The following is a 19,949-nucleotide window of genomic DNA, read 5'->3' as shown; positions in this document are numbered from 1 at the left end:
TACCGAACAAGAAGCGAACACTGAGGTTAGTTACAAAATGGTAGAGCAGAAACTAAGTGAATCACAGGCACTAAATGATATCCAAAGACAAGAACTTTTTAACTTGTTATTTAAATACGCCAATGTTTTCAGCAAGAAGCCAGGAGTAATCAAAGACTATGAATATGAATTTGAAGTCTATCCACATGAACCACTTTGTGTGTAATATAGCCCTTTTCTATGGGCAAAATGAGAGGCAGTAAGGGAAGAGATCAATCATATGATTAAATGGGGAATTATACAACCTTCATATTCACCCTATTGTAGACCAATATTACCAGTAAGCAAACCAGATGATTCTGTAAGATTGGTTCTCGATGCTAGAGGTATCAATAAGATTATAGTACCCGTATGCATAAGGCCAGACAACTTGGACAAACAGCATCTAAAGTTTTACAATACAAAATATTTCACTATACTCGATCTCAAGATGTCCTACTGGCAAATAAAGCTCCACGAACAAAGTAAAAAATATACTGCATTTGTTTGTGGCGGCAGAAGTTACGAATTCCGTGTTATACCTTCTGGACTGAACATTAGCGCTGGAGTGTTTATATCTGCACTGGACAAGGTTTTAGGACCAGAATTGCTTAGCAAAGTCACTGTCTATATAGGCGACCTGCTAATAGCCACACCCACTTGGCTAGAACATATTAGGCTCATTGAACAGTTGCTTCAATGATTTGCAGATTACGGAGTAACAGCCAATTTAAAAAAGTCTAGTTTTGGTAAGGATCAAGTCAAATTTTTAGGACACGTTGTGTCAGAACAAGGTATATTACCTGATCCGAAAAAACTTGATGCCACTCACAACTGGCCAGTTCCAAGGAATAAAAAACAACTAAAAGCCTTTTAAGGACTAGCTTTGTTTTTCGTAAATTCGTACCACAACAATAATGAACAGTGATGCATTGCTCAACTTGTTATGAAAAAATAGGCTTTGGTTATGGGATGCTAAGTGTCAAGAGGACTTTAATAACATTAAGCAAGCATTAGTCAATGCAAAAATTCTTAGCCACCCTGATATGTCCAAGGATTTTTGTCTATGCACAGATGCCTCATCTCAAGGGCTGAGGGCATGCTTATTCCAGATGCGAGAGGAAGAAGGTAAGGAAGTACCCAAGGTCGTAAGTTTTGCTAGTCACGCATTATCAGAAGCGGAAAGGTATTACTCTGTGTCAGAACTGGAAAGTTTAGCAGTAATATGGACATTTAAAAACTTTGAATATTTTTTTGTGGGGCAAGAATACCAAAGTTTACTATGACCATTTCTTTTAACATGTAAACTATTGCACCATAGATTAGGTAGGTGATGTCTATATTTACAGGAATTCAACTTCGAAATCATTTATATTAAAGGAAGTCTGAATGTTACTGCAGATGCCTTGTCTAGGCTACCACAAGGTTCAGAGGAATTTGGTGTGTTAACAGAGCAAGGTGCAGAACTCAGAACGTTATTAATGCAAGGTACAACACAACAGTCTGGTTACCACAAGTTTTACAGGCAAATGAAAATTATACAACAGCAAGATCGCAGATGGAGTAAAGTCATACAACACCTTCAGCAAGATGAAGGTGGAAATGTAAGTAAATGGTATCAGGAGGACAAAGGCTTTTTTTTTTCATAGGAAACATGAAAAATCTGATCAATGGTGTGTGTGTGTGTGTGTGTGTGTGTGTGTGTGTGTGTGTGTGTGTGTTCCTGAAGATTATATCGACCAAATTATAAGACACACACACCTACACCTACATCGATACTCTGCAAATCACATTTAAGTGCCTGGCATAGGGTTCATTTTTAGATTAGATTTACTTTCATTCCAATTGATCCGTAGTGAGGAGGTCCTCCAGGATGTGGAACATGTCAGAAAAACAACAATACATGACAAATATTTACAACTAAAACAAATAAGCTAATGTACCATTCCACAGGTCCCAAGTGGAATGATCGTCATTTTTTAATGAACACTAAGAGTCATTTTACAAATACTAATGCACTGAATTTAAAATAAAAAAGTTTTTCATTTATTTATAAGGTAATAAACATGTAATACAACTACTGTAATACTTATTTACAATGAACACATTACTGCACTGAAATGGTGAAGAAGTTAGATTATACTTACACACAGTCGGCCACCAATAAATCCTTTAGGCTTCTCTTAAACTGAATTTCATTGGTTGTTAAGCTTTTTATGGCTGCTGGCAAGTTATTGAAAATGTGTGTTCCTGAATAATGCACACCTTTTTGTACAAGACTAAGTGACTTTAAATCCTTGTGAAGATTATTCTTATTTCTAGTATTGATTCCATGAATTGAGCTGTTGGTTTGAAAAAATGATATATTTTTAATGACAAATTTCATTAAGGAATAAATATATTGGGAAGCTGTAGTTAGTATCCCTAGTTCCCTAAACAGGCTTCTGCAGGATGTTCTTGAGTTCACACCACATATAATTCTTACTGCACGTTTTTGTGCCCGGAAAACTTTAGCTTGGCTTGATGAATTACCCCAAAAAATAATCCCATATGACATTATGGAATGAAAGTAAGCATAGTATGCCAGCTTTTTCATTTTTATATCCCCTATGTCTGACAAAATTCGCATTGCAAACAGAGATTTGTTAAGACGCTTCAGCAGTTCTGTGGTGTGCTCCTCCCAGTTGAATTTATTATCAAGCTGTAATCCCAAGAATTTAACACTGTCGTCGTAACTGCCGCCTGCTTCACGTCTGCTGTGCAGCGAGCTACCTTAATTTAAGTATTAACTGTATTTTTCTTACTTGTCACTTCTTCTTCCGTGTGTATTTGCTTTTAGGAAGCTTTAATTTTCGAGTGCTCTTAATAGTGTTCCATAGATTTCGTGTTTGTTTTGAATACAGTCAGAGAGAATCCCTTTAGTCAGCCATAGTGCCAGTAGTGTCAGTGTCGTCGTAACTGCTGCCTGCTTCACGTCTGCTGTGCAGCGAGCTACCTTAATTTAAGTATTAACTGTATTTTTCTTACTTGTCACTTCTTCTTCCGTGTGTATTTGCTTTTAGGAAGCTTTATTTTTCGAGTGCTCTTAATAGTGTTCCATAGATTTCGTGTTTGTTTTGAATACAGTAAGAGAGAGTCCCTGTAGTCAACCATAGTGCCAGTAGTGCTAGAGTTTGTTTTCAATACAGTCCAGAGACAGGTAGTGCTATTTTCATTGTTTTCTACAAGAAGTGGCTAGCAACCACAGTTTAGTGAATAAGCAGCCGCCTTTAGTGAATTAGCAGTCTAGTTAAAGGTTGATTAACTCTCTTCAGTAAATTGTTTCCTTAGGATGGATAGGCTGTGTGACTGCTGTGTACGGACGCAGGAGGAGCTGGCCAATGTTCGCGAACAGCTGAGCGTGTTGATGGCCGCGGTCAGCCGTCTTCAGGCTGCTGCCTCGGAGTGTAGCGGCAGTGGGGAGTCTGGTGCGTCGCAAGGTACACCCCAGGTGTTACATGCTTCACCCACTGTCCCTGCTGTCGAGACATCTTCGCGGGTACCGGGCGCGGTTGGGCCACCCTCTCCCCAAGGGGAGTGGCGGGTTCAGCGGCGTTCGCGGCGCACGAGGCGGAAGGTCAATGTGGAGGCTGGCCGTGTGGCATCGCCCACTTTGCCTGTGAGGGGACATGTGGCTGCTCCTTCAGCAAGGTCCGAGCAGGCACACGGGGGGAGGGGTTTATTAGTTATTGGGAGCTCCAACATTAGGCGGGTGATGGAGCCCCTTAGGGAAATAGCGAGAAGGTCGGGGAAGAAGGCCAGTGTTCACTCTGTCTGCTTGCCGGGGGGTCTCATCCGAGATGTGGAGGAGGCCCTACCGGCGGCGATAGAGAGCACTGGGTGCACCCGACTGCAAATTGTTGCTCATGTCGGCACTCCTGCCGTCTGGGTTCAGAGGTCATCCTCAGTTCGTACAGGCGGTTGGCGGAATTGGTGAAGGCGGAAAGCCTCGCTCGCGGGGTGGAATCAGAGCTAACTGTTTGTAGTATCGTTCCCAGAACCGATCGCGGTCCTCTGGTTTGGAGCCGAGTGGAAGGCTTAAACCAGAGGCTCAGACGATTCTGCAGAGATCTGGGGTGCAAATTTCTCGACCTCCGCTATCGGGTGGAGAAATGTAGGGTCCCCCTGAATAGGTCAGGCGTGCACTACACGCCGGAAGCGGCTACAAGGGTAGCGGAGTACATGTGGAGTGCACATGGGGGTTTTTTAGGTTAGAGAATCCCCTCCCTAGGCCCGATGAGGTGCCTCCTGAGACGCGGCAAGATAGGAGTAGGCAAAATGCAACAGGGAATAACAATATTAATGTGCTAATAGTAAACTGCAGGAGCGTCTATAGAAAGGTCCCAGAACTGCTCTCATTAATAAACGATCACAACGCCCATATAGTACTAGGGACAGAAAGTTGGCTGAAACCAGACGTAAACAGTAAAGAAATCCTAAACTCAGATTGGAATGTATACCGCAGAGACAGGCTGAACAGTGAAGGGGGAGGCGTGTTTATAGCGGTAAGAAGTGCAATAGTATCGAAGGAAATTGACGGAGATCCGAAATGTGAAATGATTTGGGTGAAGGTCGCGGTTAAAGCAGGCTCAGACATGGTAATTGGATGTCTCTATAGGCCCCCTGGCTCAGCAGCTGTTGTGGCTGAGCACCTGAAGGATAATTTGGAAAATATTTCGAGTAGATTTCCCCACCATGTTATAGTTCTGGGTGGAGATTTTAATTTGCCGGATATAGACTGGGAGACTCAGACGTTCATAACGGGTGGCAGGGACAAAGAATCCAGTGAAATTTTTTTAAGTGCTTTATCTGAAAACTACCTTGAGCAGTTAAACAGAGAACCGACTCGTGGCGATAACATATTAGACCTTCTGGTGACAAACAGACCCGAACTATTTGAAAAAGTTAACGCAGAACAGGGAATCAGTGATCATAAAGCGGTTACGGCATCGATGATTTCAGCCGTAAATAGGAATATTAAAAAGGGTAGGAAGATTTTTCTGTTTAGAAAAAGTGACAAAAAGCAGATTTCAGAGTACCTGTTGGCTCAACACAAAAGTTTTGTCTCAAGTACTGATAGTGTTGAGGATCAGTGGACAAAGTTCAAAACCATCGTACAATATGCGTTAGATGAGAATGTGCCAAGCAAGATCGTAAGAGATGGAAAAGAGCCACCGTGGTTCAACAACCGAGTTAGAAAACTGCTGCGGAAGCAAAGGGAACTTCACAGCAAACATAAACATAGCCAAAGCCTTGCAGACAAACAAAAATTACGCGAAGCGAAATGTAGTGTGAAGAGAGCTATGCGAGAGGCGTTCAATGAATTCGAAAGTAAAGTTCTATGTACTGACTTGGCAGAAAATCCTAAGAAATTTTGGTCTTATGTCAAAGCGGTAGGTGGATCAAAACAAAATGTCCAGACACTCTGTGACCAAAATGGTACTGAAACAGAGGATGACAGACTAAAGGCCGAAATACTAAATGTCTTTTTCCAAAGTTGTTTCACAGAGGAAGATTGCACTGTAGTTCCTTCTCTAGATTGTCGCACAGATGACAAAATGGTAGATATCGAAATAGACGACAGAGGGATAGAGAAACAATTAAAATCGCTCAAAAGAGGAAAGGCCTCTGGACCTGATGGGATACCAGTTCAATTTTACACAGAGTACGCGAAGGAACTTGCCCCCCTTCTTGCAGCGGTGTACCGTAGGTCTCTAGAAGAGCGTAGCGTTCCAAAGGATTGGAAAAGGGCACAGGTCATCCCCATTTTCAAGAAGGGACGTCGAACAGATGTGCAGAACTATAGACCTATATCTCTAACGTCGATCAGTTGTAGAATTTTGGAACACGTATTGTGTTCGAGTATAATGACTTTTCTGGAGACTAGAAATCTACTCTGTAGGAATCAGCATGGGTTTCGAAAAAGACGGTCATGTGAAACCCAGCTCGCGCTATTCGTCCACGAGACTCAGAGGGCCATAGACAGGGGTTCACAGGTAGATGCCGTGTTTCTTGACTTCCGCAAGGCGTTCGATACAGTTCCCCACAGTCGTTTATTGAACAAAGTAAGAGCATATGGACTATCAGACCAATTGTGTGATTGGATTGAGGAGTTCCTAGATAACAGGACGCAGCATGTTATTCTCAATGGAGAGAAGTCTTCCGAAGTAAGAGTAATTTCAGGTGTGCCGCAGGGGAGTGTCATAGGACCGTTGCTATTCACAATATACATAAATGACCTGGTGGATGACATCGGAAGTTCACTGAGGCTTTTTGCAGATGATGCTGTGGTGTATCGAGAGGTTGTAACAATGGAAAATTGTACTGAAATGCAGGAGGATCTGCAGCGAATTGACGCATGGCGCAGGGAATGGCAACTGAATCTCAATGTAGACAAGTGTAATGTGCTGCGAATACACAGAAAGATAGATCCTTTATCATTTAGCTACAAAATAGCAGGTCAGCAACTGGAAGCAGTTAATACCATAAATTATCTGGGAGTACGCATTAGGAGTGATTTAAAATGGAATGATCATATAATGTTGATTGTCGGTAAAGCGGATGCCAGACTGAGATTCATTGGAAGAATCCTAAGGAAATGCAATCCGAAAACAAAGGAAGTAGGTTACAGTATGCTTGTTCGCCCACTGCTTGAATACTGCTCAGCAGTGTGGGATCCGTACCAGATAGGGTTGATACAAGACATAGAGAGGATCCAACGGAGAGCGGCGCGCTTCGTTACAGGATCATTTGGTAATCGCGAAAGCGTTACGGAGATGATAGATAAACTCCAGTGGAAGACTCTGCAGGAGAGACGCTCAGTAGCTCGGTACGGGCTTTTGTCAAAGTTTCGAGAACATACCTCCACCGAAGAGTCAAGCAGTATATTGCTCCCTCCTACGTATATCTCGCGAAGAGACCATGAGGATAAAATCAGAGAGATTAGAGCCCACACAGAGGCATACCGACAATCCTTCTTTCCACGAACAATACGAGACTGGAATAGAAGGGAGAACCGATAGAGGTACTGAAGGTACCCTCCGCCACACACCGTCAGGTGGATTGCGGAGTATGGATGTAGATGTAGATGTAGATATCTTCTTGTCATCGTATGTTGGACATATACTCTTGGGACACCCCTTACAAGTTCTGAACTGCATGTAGTGTGTTTTTTCAAAGTTTAGTGACAAAGAATTAGCTAGGAACCAGTGATTAATGTCCACAAATATTTTATTGGCTGATCTTTCTAAGACTACACTTGATTTGCTATTTATTGCAATGTTTGTATCATCAGCAAACAAAACAAACTTGGCATCTGGTAATGTTACTGATGAAAGGTCATTGATATCCACAAGAAAAAGTAAGGGCCCCAAAATGGAACCTTGTGGGACCCCACATATAATTAGTTCCCAGTTGGATGATGCCTGATAGCTTGATACATGTCTCTTTCCTAATAACACCCTTTGTTTCCTGCCAGAGATATAAGATTTGAACCATTTTGCAGCATTTCCTGTTACACTATAATATTCTAGTTTACTTAAAAGGATATTGTGATTTACACAGTCAAATGCCTTTGACAGATCACAAAATATACCGGTTGCCTGCAATTTTTTGTCTAATGAATTAAGTACATTTTCACTGTAAGTGTAGATAGCCTTCTCAATATCAGAACCTTTTAGAAATCCAAACTGTGACTTTGACAGTATGTTATTTGAGATAAGATGGTTATAAAGTACATTACTTTTTCGAAAATTTTTGAGAATGCTGGCAACAGTGAAATTGGACGGAAATTTGATGCTATTTCTTTATCTCCCTTCTTAAACAGTGGTTTAACTTCAGCATATTTCAGCCATTCAGGAAATATTCCACTGATAAACGACTGGTTACACAGATAGCTTAATATGTTACTTAGCTTAGAATCACATTCTTTAATTAACTTTGTTGATATTTCATCATACCCACTAGATGTTTTTGATTTTAAAGATTTTATGATGGACATTATTTGTGTTGGGGTAGTGAGGGTCAAATTCATATTATGGAAGTTACTTGAAATGTCTGGTCTAAGGTAATCCATAGCAGCATCTACTGAACCTGACAACCCCATCTTTTCAGTAACAGTTATAAAATGTTTGTTAAAAAGTTCTGCAACACTATACACATCTGTCACCAATGTATCATTTACTCTTAATGCTATTTGTTCATCTTCATGTCTGGTTCTACCGGTCTCCTCCTTCACTATATCCCATATTGTCTTTATTTTGTTATCTGATATGACTATCTTTTCCTTGTAATATATTTGCTTTGACATCCGTATTACAGTCTTTAATATTTTGCAGTATTTCTTATAATGTGCTATAGCATCAACATTGGAAATGTTTCGGATTGACAGATACAGTTTTCTTTTTGTTTTACAAGATACCCCTATTCCTCGAGTAATCCATGGCTTCTTTGTAGACTTTGCTCTAACCTTGGTAAGTTTTGGGGGAAAGCAGTGTTCGAATAAGGTAAGCACTTTATTAGCAAAAATGTTATATTTTTCATTCATGCCATGAGCACTGTAAACATCAGTCCAGTGAATGTCTCTGAGGAGTGTCCTAAAATAATCAATTTTTGGCTTACTGATTACCCTCTTGAGCTCAGATTTAACAGATTTTATATCCTGTTCAGTATTAACATTTAACAGAAGGAACTGCATGTCATGGTCTGAGAGGCCATTGACTATTGGTTTTGTAATATAATTTTGTTCATTTCACTTTTCTATAAAGATATTATCAATGGCTGTTTGTGAGCAAGTGGCTATCCTAGTGGGGAACTTTACTGTGGGAATTAAGTTGAATGATAGTGTTACTAACTCAAATAAGTTCTTATTGGGAGAGTCTTTAAGGAAATCTACATTGAAATCACCAGCAACCACTATTTCTTTGTTTTTGGTTGTTAAATGGGCCAGTACATCTTCAAGGTGGTTTACAAACAGATTAAAGTTACCTGCAGGTGCTCGATATACACTTAATATTATGAAAGATTTTTTGTGAAAATCTAATTCTGTTGCACATGCTTCCATATGATGTTCTAGGCAAAATTTATGAATGTCTATGTTCTTAAATTTATGACAGTTCCTGATGAATGTGGCAACTCCTCCTTTCTCCATTTCTGATCTACAAAAGTGAGATGCTAACCTAAACCCTGTAACACTTAAAAGTTCTATACCAGTGGTCACATGATGTTCAGAGAGGCAGATTATGTCAGCTGGGTTTTTAAGACTCTAATTCATCTATGCAGATAGTTAATTCATTAATTTTATTTCTCAGTCCTCGAATATTTTGATGCAATAAAGATAGCTGACATTTCACATTGACTGAGTTAAAATTGGGTGGAGTTAAAATATCTGCTGACAGTTGAAAATTCTTAACCAATGGCTGTTTATGCTGATGTAATAAGCTGGAATTATGTTTTTTGATTTCTTTCTCAAACTGAATGTTTGTCTCAGTTCCAACCTCTCTTAAAATTTGCTTTCTTTCTGTCCTCCCTACCCTAAAAAAGGGTCTTTTCTGAATCCTATAACCACTGGTATTTTACCACTCATGACAGTGCCTCCCCCCTTTAACTTTCCTGCTATTTCCCCAGCCAATTTACCCTTCCCCTTCCTGTTGAGGTGAAGGCCATGCCTAGTATAATCCCACCTACTGAGAGAATCAACATGAACCACACCAATGTGTGATCTCGCACCCGACATGAGGAGCCGTTCCAGCTCCAAATTAACTCTCTTGACAGAAGAGTTCAAATGAGGTCGGTCATGGCACCCAAGAACAGATACAAACTCAACACTAGTATGCTTCGATGCTGATGCAATCTTCGCCAGATCACACTCTATACCGTACCCAGGATCTCTGTCAATACTGTTACCTGCCCCACCCACTATAACCACGGTGTCTTCCTTAGTGAAATCTTTGCAAAGTGATCCTAAATCCTCTGTTACCTGCTCTAGACCAGCACTAGGTTTAAAAAAATTGGTGACCTGGCATTCTGATCCTAGTTCATCCTGCAGAAGTTGGCCGACACCTCTTCCATGGGAACTACCTAACAACAACACTTTCTTTCTCTTTACTGATTTCCCTACATTCTTACTTTTCAATTTGCTGCTGAAAGTTTGTTGTGCCCTGTCTACACCTGCAACTGCTTGAGGCTCACCAGCTTCTAACTGAAGCAACAGGTCAAATCTATTTTCCACATTCACCATAAAGCTGTCAGACAAAGTTCTAGGCCTGTTCCTCCTGTTGCCTGTTGCCACCTCCCACCTCTCTTTACCCTTCTCCATCCTTAACCTGTCAAGATCTCCCCTGGCCTTGTCTAACTCAGCCTAAAGGGCGGCAATTTTCCCCTTCTGTTCTAGTATCTTCCTATCTCTACTACAAATCCTACAAAACCACTGATGAGTCTCATTTACTTCCCCTATTCCCACGCCACTACAGTCATTCATTGAACCACCTTCACAATTCTCTATTATTCCAATCTCGTATAGCGGGCGGAAAGAACAAACACCTATATCTTTCCGTACGAGCTCTGATTTCCCTTATTTTATCGTGGTGATCATTCCTCCCTATGTAGGTCGGTATCAACAAAATATTTTAGAATTCGGAGGAGAAAGTTGGTGACTGTTATTTCGTGAGAAGATTCCATCGCAACGAAAAACGCCTTTCTTTTAATGATATCCTGTATCATTTCTGTGACACTCTCTCCCATATTTTGCAATAATACAAAACATGCTGCCCTTCTTTGAACTTTTTCAAGGTACTCCGTCAGTCCTATCTGGAAGGATCCCATACCATGCAGCAGTATTCTAAAAGAGGACGGACAAGCATAATTAGGCAATCTCCTTAGTAGATGTGTTACATTTTGTAAGTGTCCTGTCAATAAAACACAGTCTTTTGTTAGCCTTCCCCACAACATTTTCTATGTGTTCATTCCAATTTAAGTAGTCCGTAATTGAAATACCTTGGTATTTAGTTGAATTTATGGCTGCTGGATTAGACTGATTTATCATGTAACCGAAGTTTAAAAAATTTCTTTTAGCACTCATGTGGATGACCTCACACTTTTCGTTATTTAGGGTCAACCGCCAATTTTCGCACCATTCAGATATCTTTTCTAAATCATTTTGCAATTTGTTTTGATCTTCTGATGACTTTATTAGTCAATAAATGACAGCGTCAGCTGCAAACTATCTAAGAAGGCTGCTCAGATTATCTCCCAAATTGTTTATATAGATAAGGAACAGCAAAGGGCCTATAACACTACCTTGGGGAGCACCAGAAATCACTTCTGTTTTACTCAGTGACTTTCCATCAATTACCACGAACTGTGATGTCTCTGACAGGAAATCACAAATCCAGTCACATAACTGAGATGATATTCCACAAGCACGCAAATTCCCTACAAGCTGCTAGTGTGGTACAGTGTCATGAAGTATAGGGACATTATGGAGTAGGCAAATATACTGAAAAAATTGCAACACTTTGTTATTTTTTAAATTTGAGAAGGTGAGTCCTAAAGGTATTAAGAAAGTGTGCAATATGTCAAAAATCAAAACAGTCCAATGTGTCAAAATATACTGTGCTGCACCGAATACTGACAAAAAACCTTCTAGATATTGTATCCCTGGACATTGCTGGTCCACATCCAAGAAGTAAAGGAGGAGTAAGATATGTACTAGCACTATACGATATTTTCCCGAAACATGTCAAAATGTATGCCATTAAAAATGCAACAGCCACAAATATCAGAAAAGGAATTGAGGGAGACTATTTAAGAAGAGTAGGTAAACCAAAGGTATTACTAACTGATAATGCTTCATATTTCGTTGGGCAAAAGGGGAAACAATTTATGACCTCACAGGGCATAAAGCACATATTAGTAAGTCTCTTTCACCCAGAAGCAAACCCAGTAGATGAGTCTTTAAGGAGTTTAACCGGTTTATTAGGATATACACACCTCACAAACACACCCAATGGGTAGACTACTTAACTCCTTTCATGCAAGTGGTGAATAACCTTCCACATTCTTCAACGGGTTTCACACCTAAGGAATTGATGTTCCAGACAAAACAGAAAAATGAGTGGGAGTCGGCCATACCAAAGGTACCCACTACAGAAATGACACTACAAGACAAATCAAACAAGCCACTAGGAAACAGGGCTGTGTATAGAAAGAAAATTTATAGCAAGAAACTGAAATGTGTTACACAATTTTTGAAGGGCAATGAGTTCCCTTGCAGACACACCCTAAAATGACAAAAACTGGCAAACTAAATAAGAAGTGGCAATTACTCCATTCAGGGCCACACACAATTTCCAGAATACCATACCCTGGGATGTACAGATTGGCCTTTGAGAAAACAGGGAGAGACAAGGGTCTCCACTCTCACAAAGATATAAAAGCCTTTATAGAATGATGAAGTGCAGTAAATTTTTTTTTATCACAAGATAATCGTACATAGTGTACATAATTCTAAGCGTAATTTTTCTTCTGGAGTGTATTTTAATATAAAGTAATGTGTATAGGCATAAGTAATCCTTTTGATTTGTACACATAGGCATAAAAATTAACAGCAAGGAGAAGCAACACACTACTTCCTGCGAAGAGAAAATATAAATGAAATTAGCTTATGGCTCAGCTGTCGCGTGCTCAACAATATGTGCTGACATTAGTAGCAAGAGAGGAGTCATTGACCTGAGCGCATGCGCAACAGACTGGCAGAAGGCGCAATCAAAATAAGAATGCAATATGTACCTAACTTAAATAAAAAGTAAATGGAAATACTACGCAAATACATCTACTATCTAAGAACTAGGGAACCTATTGATATAGGTACACAGAAATTTAATTAAATACTAAGCTATATACAACATATTTAGAACCAAAAGGAACTGAAAAACTGTACAAGACGTGTAAGCTAAGGACGAGTGAAAAAAATACTGTAAGAAATGTAAGATAATTTTCTTTGCAGAGTAAATGATCATAAAGAGTAACAGAATGAGTGAATGTCTGTGAATTTAAACATTTAGCCACCAAGCTGCGCAATGCAATTAGTTTTAAGTTAGTTTTAAGTTGTTTTTCTTCCAGTGACCAGTGCATCATCACAGCACAGAAGAAGAGAATTAAGTCGAGAATAGCAGGTACCAAATGAAGAAACGGGCCGCATCTCGAATAAACAATTTAATTATAAGGATACTTATAAAAAAGGTCATAAGACAAATGAAATATGCATCGTTGAAGTGTCTCTGTGGCAATTATCACCACCTATTCGCTGCAGAGTATGCATAAACTTTTAAGCACGAGATTTTACAAAAACCAGTGAATTGAATAATGACATTTCCAGGTATTTGAAAAAGATAAGTCTACAATGGTTAAAACGTCATGTTTCACACTAACAAGTAACCTACATGTGAACTGAAGTAAACAGCACTAGCACATGCAGAAACAACACGACACTTCGTCAATGATTAGTTGGTACACATTATTTCAGTGAACCAAAGTTCCATGGCAACTAATCCATGACTGTGCAAGTAACATTTCCTCATAAATCCTTGAACCAGTAGATGAGTATTTCCCTTTTTCCCCACACAAACAAAGGAGGCGGTGCCAAGCATGATTAGGCCAGCAATGTGCAGTGTTTTAGTCCTATGTTCAATGTTTTTCTCCCTCCTCTACCTAAGAAAGAAATGTGCTCCCATAACTGATAAAAGCCTATCTATAAAATGAGGCAAAAATGTATCATACGCTTGTATTGTGTCATAGAAATGTGATATGTAATTAATTTATATATGTGATGTGAACAAAGATAAGTTGAAGCTAACAAACAAACTGTAGTAACAGAACCCAGTTAATGAAAATTTTTATGACGTTTTAAAACTTAAGAAATTTATGTTCATAATATAACCAATGGATGGAATGTCAGCCATACGTATAAGCTATCATGTTATGTATATTGTTGTAACTCAATACTTTGTAATGGTTCTTTATTTGCAAAACCATTACCACCCGCCACCCCTATTTTTCAATACTGTCGATTAATGAATATTTTTCTACGTAATGTCTCATGTTTTTCACTCTATTCAAATTTGGTTTCATTTTTATATGTACATACGTCAATATTTTGAGATGTTGAAATCAATATAATATCTAGTGTGAATATCTTTGTACTTATTGTTATCTTTGATGCCGACTTGTGTCTTTTGGCACAGAAGCGTACAATGTAGTCAAGTTTGTGTGTTGAATATGAACAGTCTTGACTTTGTGTTGGAAATTAAAAGATGAGTCTGAGTTGTGGACAATGAAAAATGTTGAGAGTTTTATTAAGAGCAGTAATGGCTGCGAAATCGTATGATAAAGTAATGTTTTGAACATGCGAAAGTATAAAAAGTATAATAAATGTGAAATTTTGTGAAAAGTGAGTGTCAAAAATTATTTTCAAGTGACCATTGTTTAAAAAAGTATGAAGCACATTGCAAAGAAAAACATAAATCATCAAACTAATCCTGAAAGACTGACTTCGTAAATCCTTCAAGTTGGCGTAATTAACATCCAAGTGCCTTTCACACCAACAGCGATAGTCATGCTACCTCGACAACATTTTTAATTATGAGCCAAATCCAGAGCGAGATCGTCGTTGGATTGCAAATACAAGATAAGTTATATTATTGTTAATTTTCTTCAGTGATTGTAATCAATTGATGTAGCAATACCTGCCACATTAAAAACCTTTTAGTTGCGCAATAAAAAGATCATACTTTGAGTGCGCGGCGTGATAATTTTTGAACTAATTAACTGTTAGTGGAGGTATTGTTATAACTTGTATGAATTTTCATTGGAAATAAACTCTATATGAAGAAATGAACTTCAAAGACAAGCAATTTATACAATGTTCTGGATGGCTGTATGTGTCTTTCAACAAGTACATGATCAAGTATGGTGACATGAACATGCAAGTGCAACAAAATAACTTCTGAGTGTCATGGCTCACAACACTTGGTACACAGACAAGTGAACTATATAGTTGTTCGAGCAGGTACTCACCTCATCGATGGGTGCTATTGGTCAGGATTCTCTCTGCTGAAAATTCAAGACGACGGGTGGTAATGATGCCCGGGCCTTAAAAATGGAGACCTTCTGCCACAGAGCTGGATTTTGAACAATGAGCACACACCCACTGCACCCAGAATGATGACAATTGCCACAGCAATTCTTCGATATGTGGCACTCAAGTCTGACACTCAATGTGACATCAAGACTAAGAAAACAAGTGCATGTACATGCAACGATAGCGTATAGCATGTTGACTGTTGGCAACTAGTTATTGCCGCCAAATCAGCCAGTGCACCAACGCGAAATCCAGCAGCGAGAATGCAGCAAACTGGACATTATTGATAGTGCACTAAATTTAAATATGAAATGGACTCTCATATTATGGATTTAATATTATAATTTCTTGTAGAACTTAGCATGTTTGAAAACATCTGCACACTTACTCGCTGCACCGTACTCTGACATGCACCAACACACCTCTGTGCATGTGGACTGTTGCCAGAGCCACGACTGCAGGTCAAATGCACTGCATGGTCATACCCCGAGCAATTTAAACCCACAAATGACCCACCAGAGCATAGTTTCACCATGTATCAGCAATATCATTAATTTATGAGCATGAGTGTACTTACAGGTCACATACACTATTGGGACTCAGGAATGTAACACTATGCAAACAGTCACTGTAACGGGGTTGAATCCTTTTTCTATAGCTCCTTGTTGTATAGTATTTTTTGCATATGTGTTTTGTTTTAAGAATTTCCTGGATGGCCTCATGTTTATCTTGGTAAAAGTATAGTGGTAAGAGAAGCTGTGAAACAGCTGGTTGACACAGCTAATTCTCTCATAATGACTAGTGACACAGGCTACAACAGTTGTAGTCACTGTACAGCACCTATATGTACATGATAGGATGTGAATGTGAGTGAGGGACATTGAGTGGTATTTTTCTTATTGTTTACAATGATATGAATATTGATTCAAATTTTCATGAGTGGTGATTGTGATTTGGTCACACACCAAATTTGCTTGGTTCATGGGGAGTGGAGATAGTTCAGCATGGGACTGACAGATGAGAATATGGAATTGAAAGGTATACATAAAATTTGTTCTTGTATTCAATGAAGAAATGTTTGGATTTGGGGGGATATATAATTTGTTTTTATTTTTGTTTATACGTTTAGGATTACTTAGTTGAGGTGAATATAAGCTGATTTGTGGATTATGTTGTGCCATGGGGTATTTTATATATTTGATTTTATTCAGTTTGCAGTGCTGTAATTTTCATTGTTCATTAAGCAGCAGTTAGATTATTGATTGGGTTAAAACTAGAGACAGGGCTGTTGCTGGAACCTACCATGGAACCCATCATATAATAAATTTTTGAGTACTATTCCAGTCACATATTTTCTTAGTTTCACTTTGGTCAGAGAAACCTTGTCTCAATGTTGTACAGTTGCAATGATTTGGGCTATTTCTATTCTTGAATGGAACAAATTGTTGCGGTCAAAGAAAAGTCTGAAGCCAGCATGTATTTCTTCTGTATGCTTGTGTCAGGTTTTGCCCTGAAATTTGGTTTTAACTGTGTCAAGTCTGGATAGCAGAGGGGGTGGGTTTACATATGACTGGTTCTTGGTACCCACATGCTTTGCTGATAGGAAACTGATCAGGTGAATTTTGTTTGTTCCTGGTAGAACTGGGTTAGCTGACTAGCAGGAGAACTTAAGAAACGGCGCCTGAGGTCTGAGCTGCAGCACTGATGCAGGTCAGAGGCAAACCACAGAAGACAACAAAATGTGTTGTGCCTACTGCATCGCTGTGTAATTTCTACTAAGAAATATAGTGCATCAAAATAAAAAGGACAATATTTAGAGGACTTTAAGAAAAATTGCTGGTCCACCTTCGATTCGTTTATGTTTTATTACGTACAATCTTTGGCCAGTCATATCAGCATCATGGAAATGCTGATGAATAAATTTATTTAGCGTACGTTAAGTTAGGGTAGGAAGTGCTGCCATATAAGATAATATAGGGACTTGTTCATTTTGATTTTTCTGTTATCATATGTAGAGTTTATTTTTGTGTATTATTTCATTTTAGAGGGCACAGATTGGGTTTCGTGCTTCTTGCGACACCATGCATTGCATTTATGGAGTAGCAAGTGGGGTGTAATTGTGAGTGTACAAGCTATGGGGGGAGATTAGAGCGGCAGTTTTGAGCCACAGAACATGTGGTTGGTGGTTGCTACAGGGCTGTGGCAAGTGGCTAGTGATTATGTGGCCTTGGAAAAAGCCAAGCGGAAGCTTGGCAGGGGAGCGTAGGGCCATTTTGGATGCTTGGAGGAATTTATTTGCCAGAGAAAAACTGATAATAACAAACTAAGAGTGACACAGAGGTGTGAGTTAGCACGCATGGACAGAAGGATATGTAAAGCTGAATTATCTAGACACGCCACAAAAATATATAATAGTTTAAAAGTTACTGTTGTCTTAAAAATTGTAAATTTATGCAAGTTCAAAAGCTAATATATCCGCAATGCTTTGACCGATTAATATGAACAAAGTGTTTACAGATGTGACAAGCAGAGCTGCATCGAGCAATCATAGTCAATTTAGCAGAATATGTACCTTTTTGAATGAGAGGTCGGAATATGGAATTTGATTGAGAGAAACTGTGTTGTAGGTAATAAATAAATTTAAAGAGACAAAACTAGTGGCAGATTTCTAAAGTTTAAAGAGGTAGGTGAGTAGTTAAGTATGTATTTTTATTTGTTTAATTATGTTTAGTATCAAAAATCTGGGAAAAGCAAAATCACACCAGAAAAACATTATTCGTGAAAAAACAGTGGCAGATACAAAAAATTTAATTGTAAATTGTTAATGTCAGAAAATTTCCATATTTTTCAATGTATCATATGTGTTATTGTATTTAGTTTTAGAATATTCATAACTTTTTTTGCCAAACATTGTTTTGAGTTAGGCAGTCGTTTCGAAGATGTATAGGGTGGCCATCTTAGGGGAGTGGAGCGAGAATGACGTTAAGAGCCGGACTTGCCACCAATCTGGGGGTGGTATTGGGTTAGTAGCCAAGATTGGAGACAAGTATGTATGTATCGATGTTCGAAAACGATCAAGTTGAGTGCAATTTAGTGGTTTAGGACAGCAGACAACAATGTATTGTGTGAGCTGTGAACACACTGTTGAATGGCGTAATCGTGACATATGAATTTCATAGCAAAGGGTTGTAGCAACAGCTATTAATGGCCGTGCTTATGTAAAAGCCCCTCAGACTGCATTTTAAGAGATTAGTCAATACACTGAAGATATTCGTGGAAAAATAGAAATAAACTACTTGTTCAAATTATAAATCAGCATGACTCAACATTTTAAATTTCACCACAATACCTGCCAGCATTGGTTTTTTAATATATATATTTTATTTCAGCTTGAAAATTGAGTTTACAACAGGTGTAAGCTGGCACCTTATGAAGAAATATGTAGTCAAACATTGAGACCAGTCACATCTCTGGGGCCACTAAATTAAGCTGAGTGTTGAATGTAGCACATATATATGTTTTTGTGCCATAGCACAGGGGGGCTCGAGCTAACTATTCAATATAAACTAACTTTTTTTATCAAAAATCGGTGAACAGCACCAACACCAACTATATAAATATTTTCATTATTTTCAGCGAATTTTTACAGTGCATAGTGCCCAGTACCATTGTATCTGTAACACAATTCTGAAGACTGCACTGTGGACATCTGATCTGTCTCATGGTATTTGAGGATACTAGCATTCTACACATGTCTTGTTTCTGTGGCATTACATTGTTGACTTCATGAAGAGACTACACACAGTTACCAATAAAAATATAGACATGAAAAAAAATTCAGAGTCTAAAACACTAATTTACATTATCTTCATATCATGGGACTATTCAAACCAGGATGTACTCCTTTCCTATAAGGACAGCACAAACCCAGTCGGTGAGGTAAATCCAGTTGGTGAGGTAACGCTGATACTCATTTACAGTGATTGCCCTCATTTTGTCTTCCATCTTCCACTCTTTCCAACTAAATTCAATGTTTGAATGCTTATGAATATGATGCAAAGTTGTATATTTCTAATGTTTAACTATTTTTGTGGTCAGTTTTTGAATGTAAACTATGAACTAGTTGGACATTCACCCAAAACTTCCCTCTGCCCTCTGTCTTTGACATCCATCTCTTGTAGAATCTTAGAACATATTCTGAGATCAAACAAAATAAGGTTTATTAAAAAGAATGACCTCCTCCATGCAAACCAATATGGATTCAAAACATTTTGTATACACCAAACTCAATAATTTCAAAGCTATGGATCAAGGCAGTCAGTCAGATGTAGTATTTATTCACTTCTAAAAAGCATTTGCCTCAGTAACACACCTATGCTTATTGTCAAAGGTATGATCATATGGGATATTAAGCAAAATTTGTGACTGGATTGAGGATTTCTTACTAGGGAAGACATAGAGCCATTAACTTCCAACAGAAAGTGTTCTTGGATTTTTGCTGTTCATTTTGTTATTAATCGTTTTGCTGACAATAATAATAATAACCTTAGACTTTTTGTAGATGATACAGTCATCTAGATAAAGTACCATTCGAAAAAAGCAGCACAAATATTGAGTCAGATTTCAAAGAGGTGCAGGATTGACAACTTGTTTATGTTCAGAAATTTAAAACTGTGCACTTGGTGGGTAACTTGAAAAATGAAATCAATCTAGAAATTAGACTGCTTACAAAATACTCATGTGATATGACACAATA

The 19,949-nt window shown here is 38.7% G+C and overlaps 1 protein-coding gene across 3 annotated transcripts in view; it reads right to left on the bottom strand.

The window, feature by feature from the left end:
* LOC126088571 (TBC1 domain family member 13) overlaps positions 1-19,949 on the bottom strand; it is a 237,825-nt gene that overhangs the window by 96,582 nt on the left and 121,294 nt on the right. The window lies entirely within an intron of this gene.

The sequence above is a fragment of the Schistocerca cancellata genome, chromosome 1, assembly GCF_023864275.1.
Source record: "Schistocerca cancellata isolate TAMUIC-IGC-003103 chromosome 1, iqSchCanc2.1, whole genome shotgun sequence".
NCBI classification, from domain to species: domain Eukaryota; kingdom Metazoa; phylum Arthropoda; class Insecta; order Orthoptera; family Acrididae; genus Schistocerca; species Schistocerca cancellata.
Note: the sequence above shows the minus strand (reverse complement) of the source record. Positions and strands in the feature narration are given on the sequence as shown.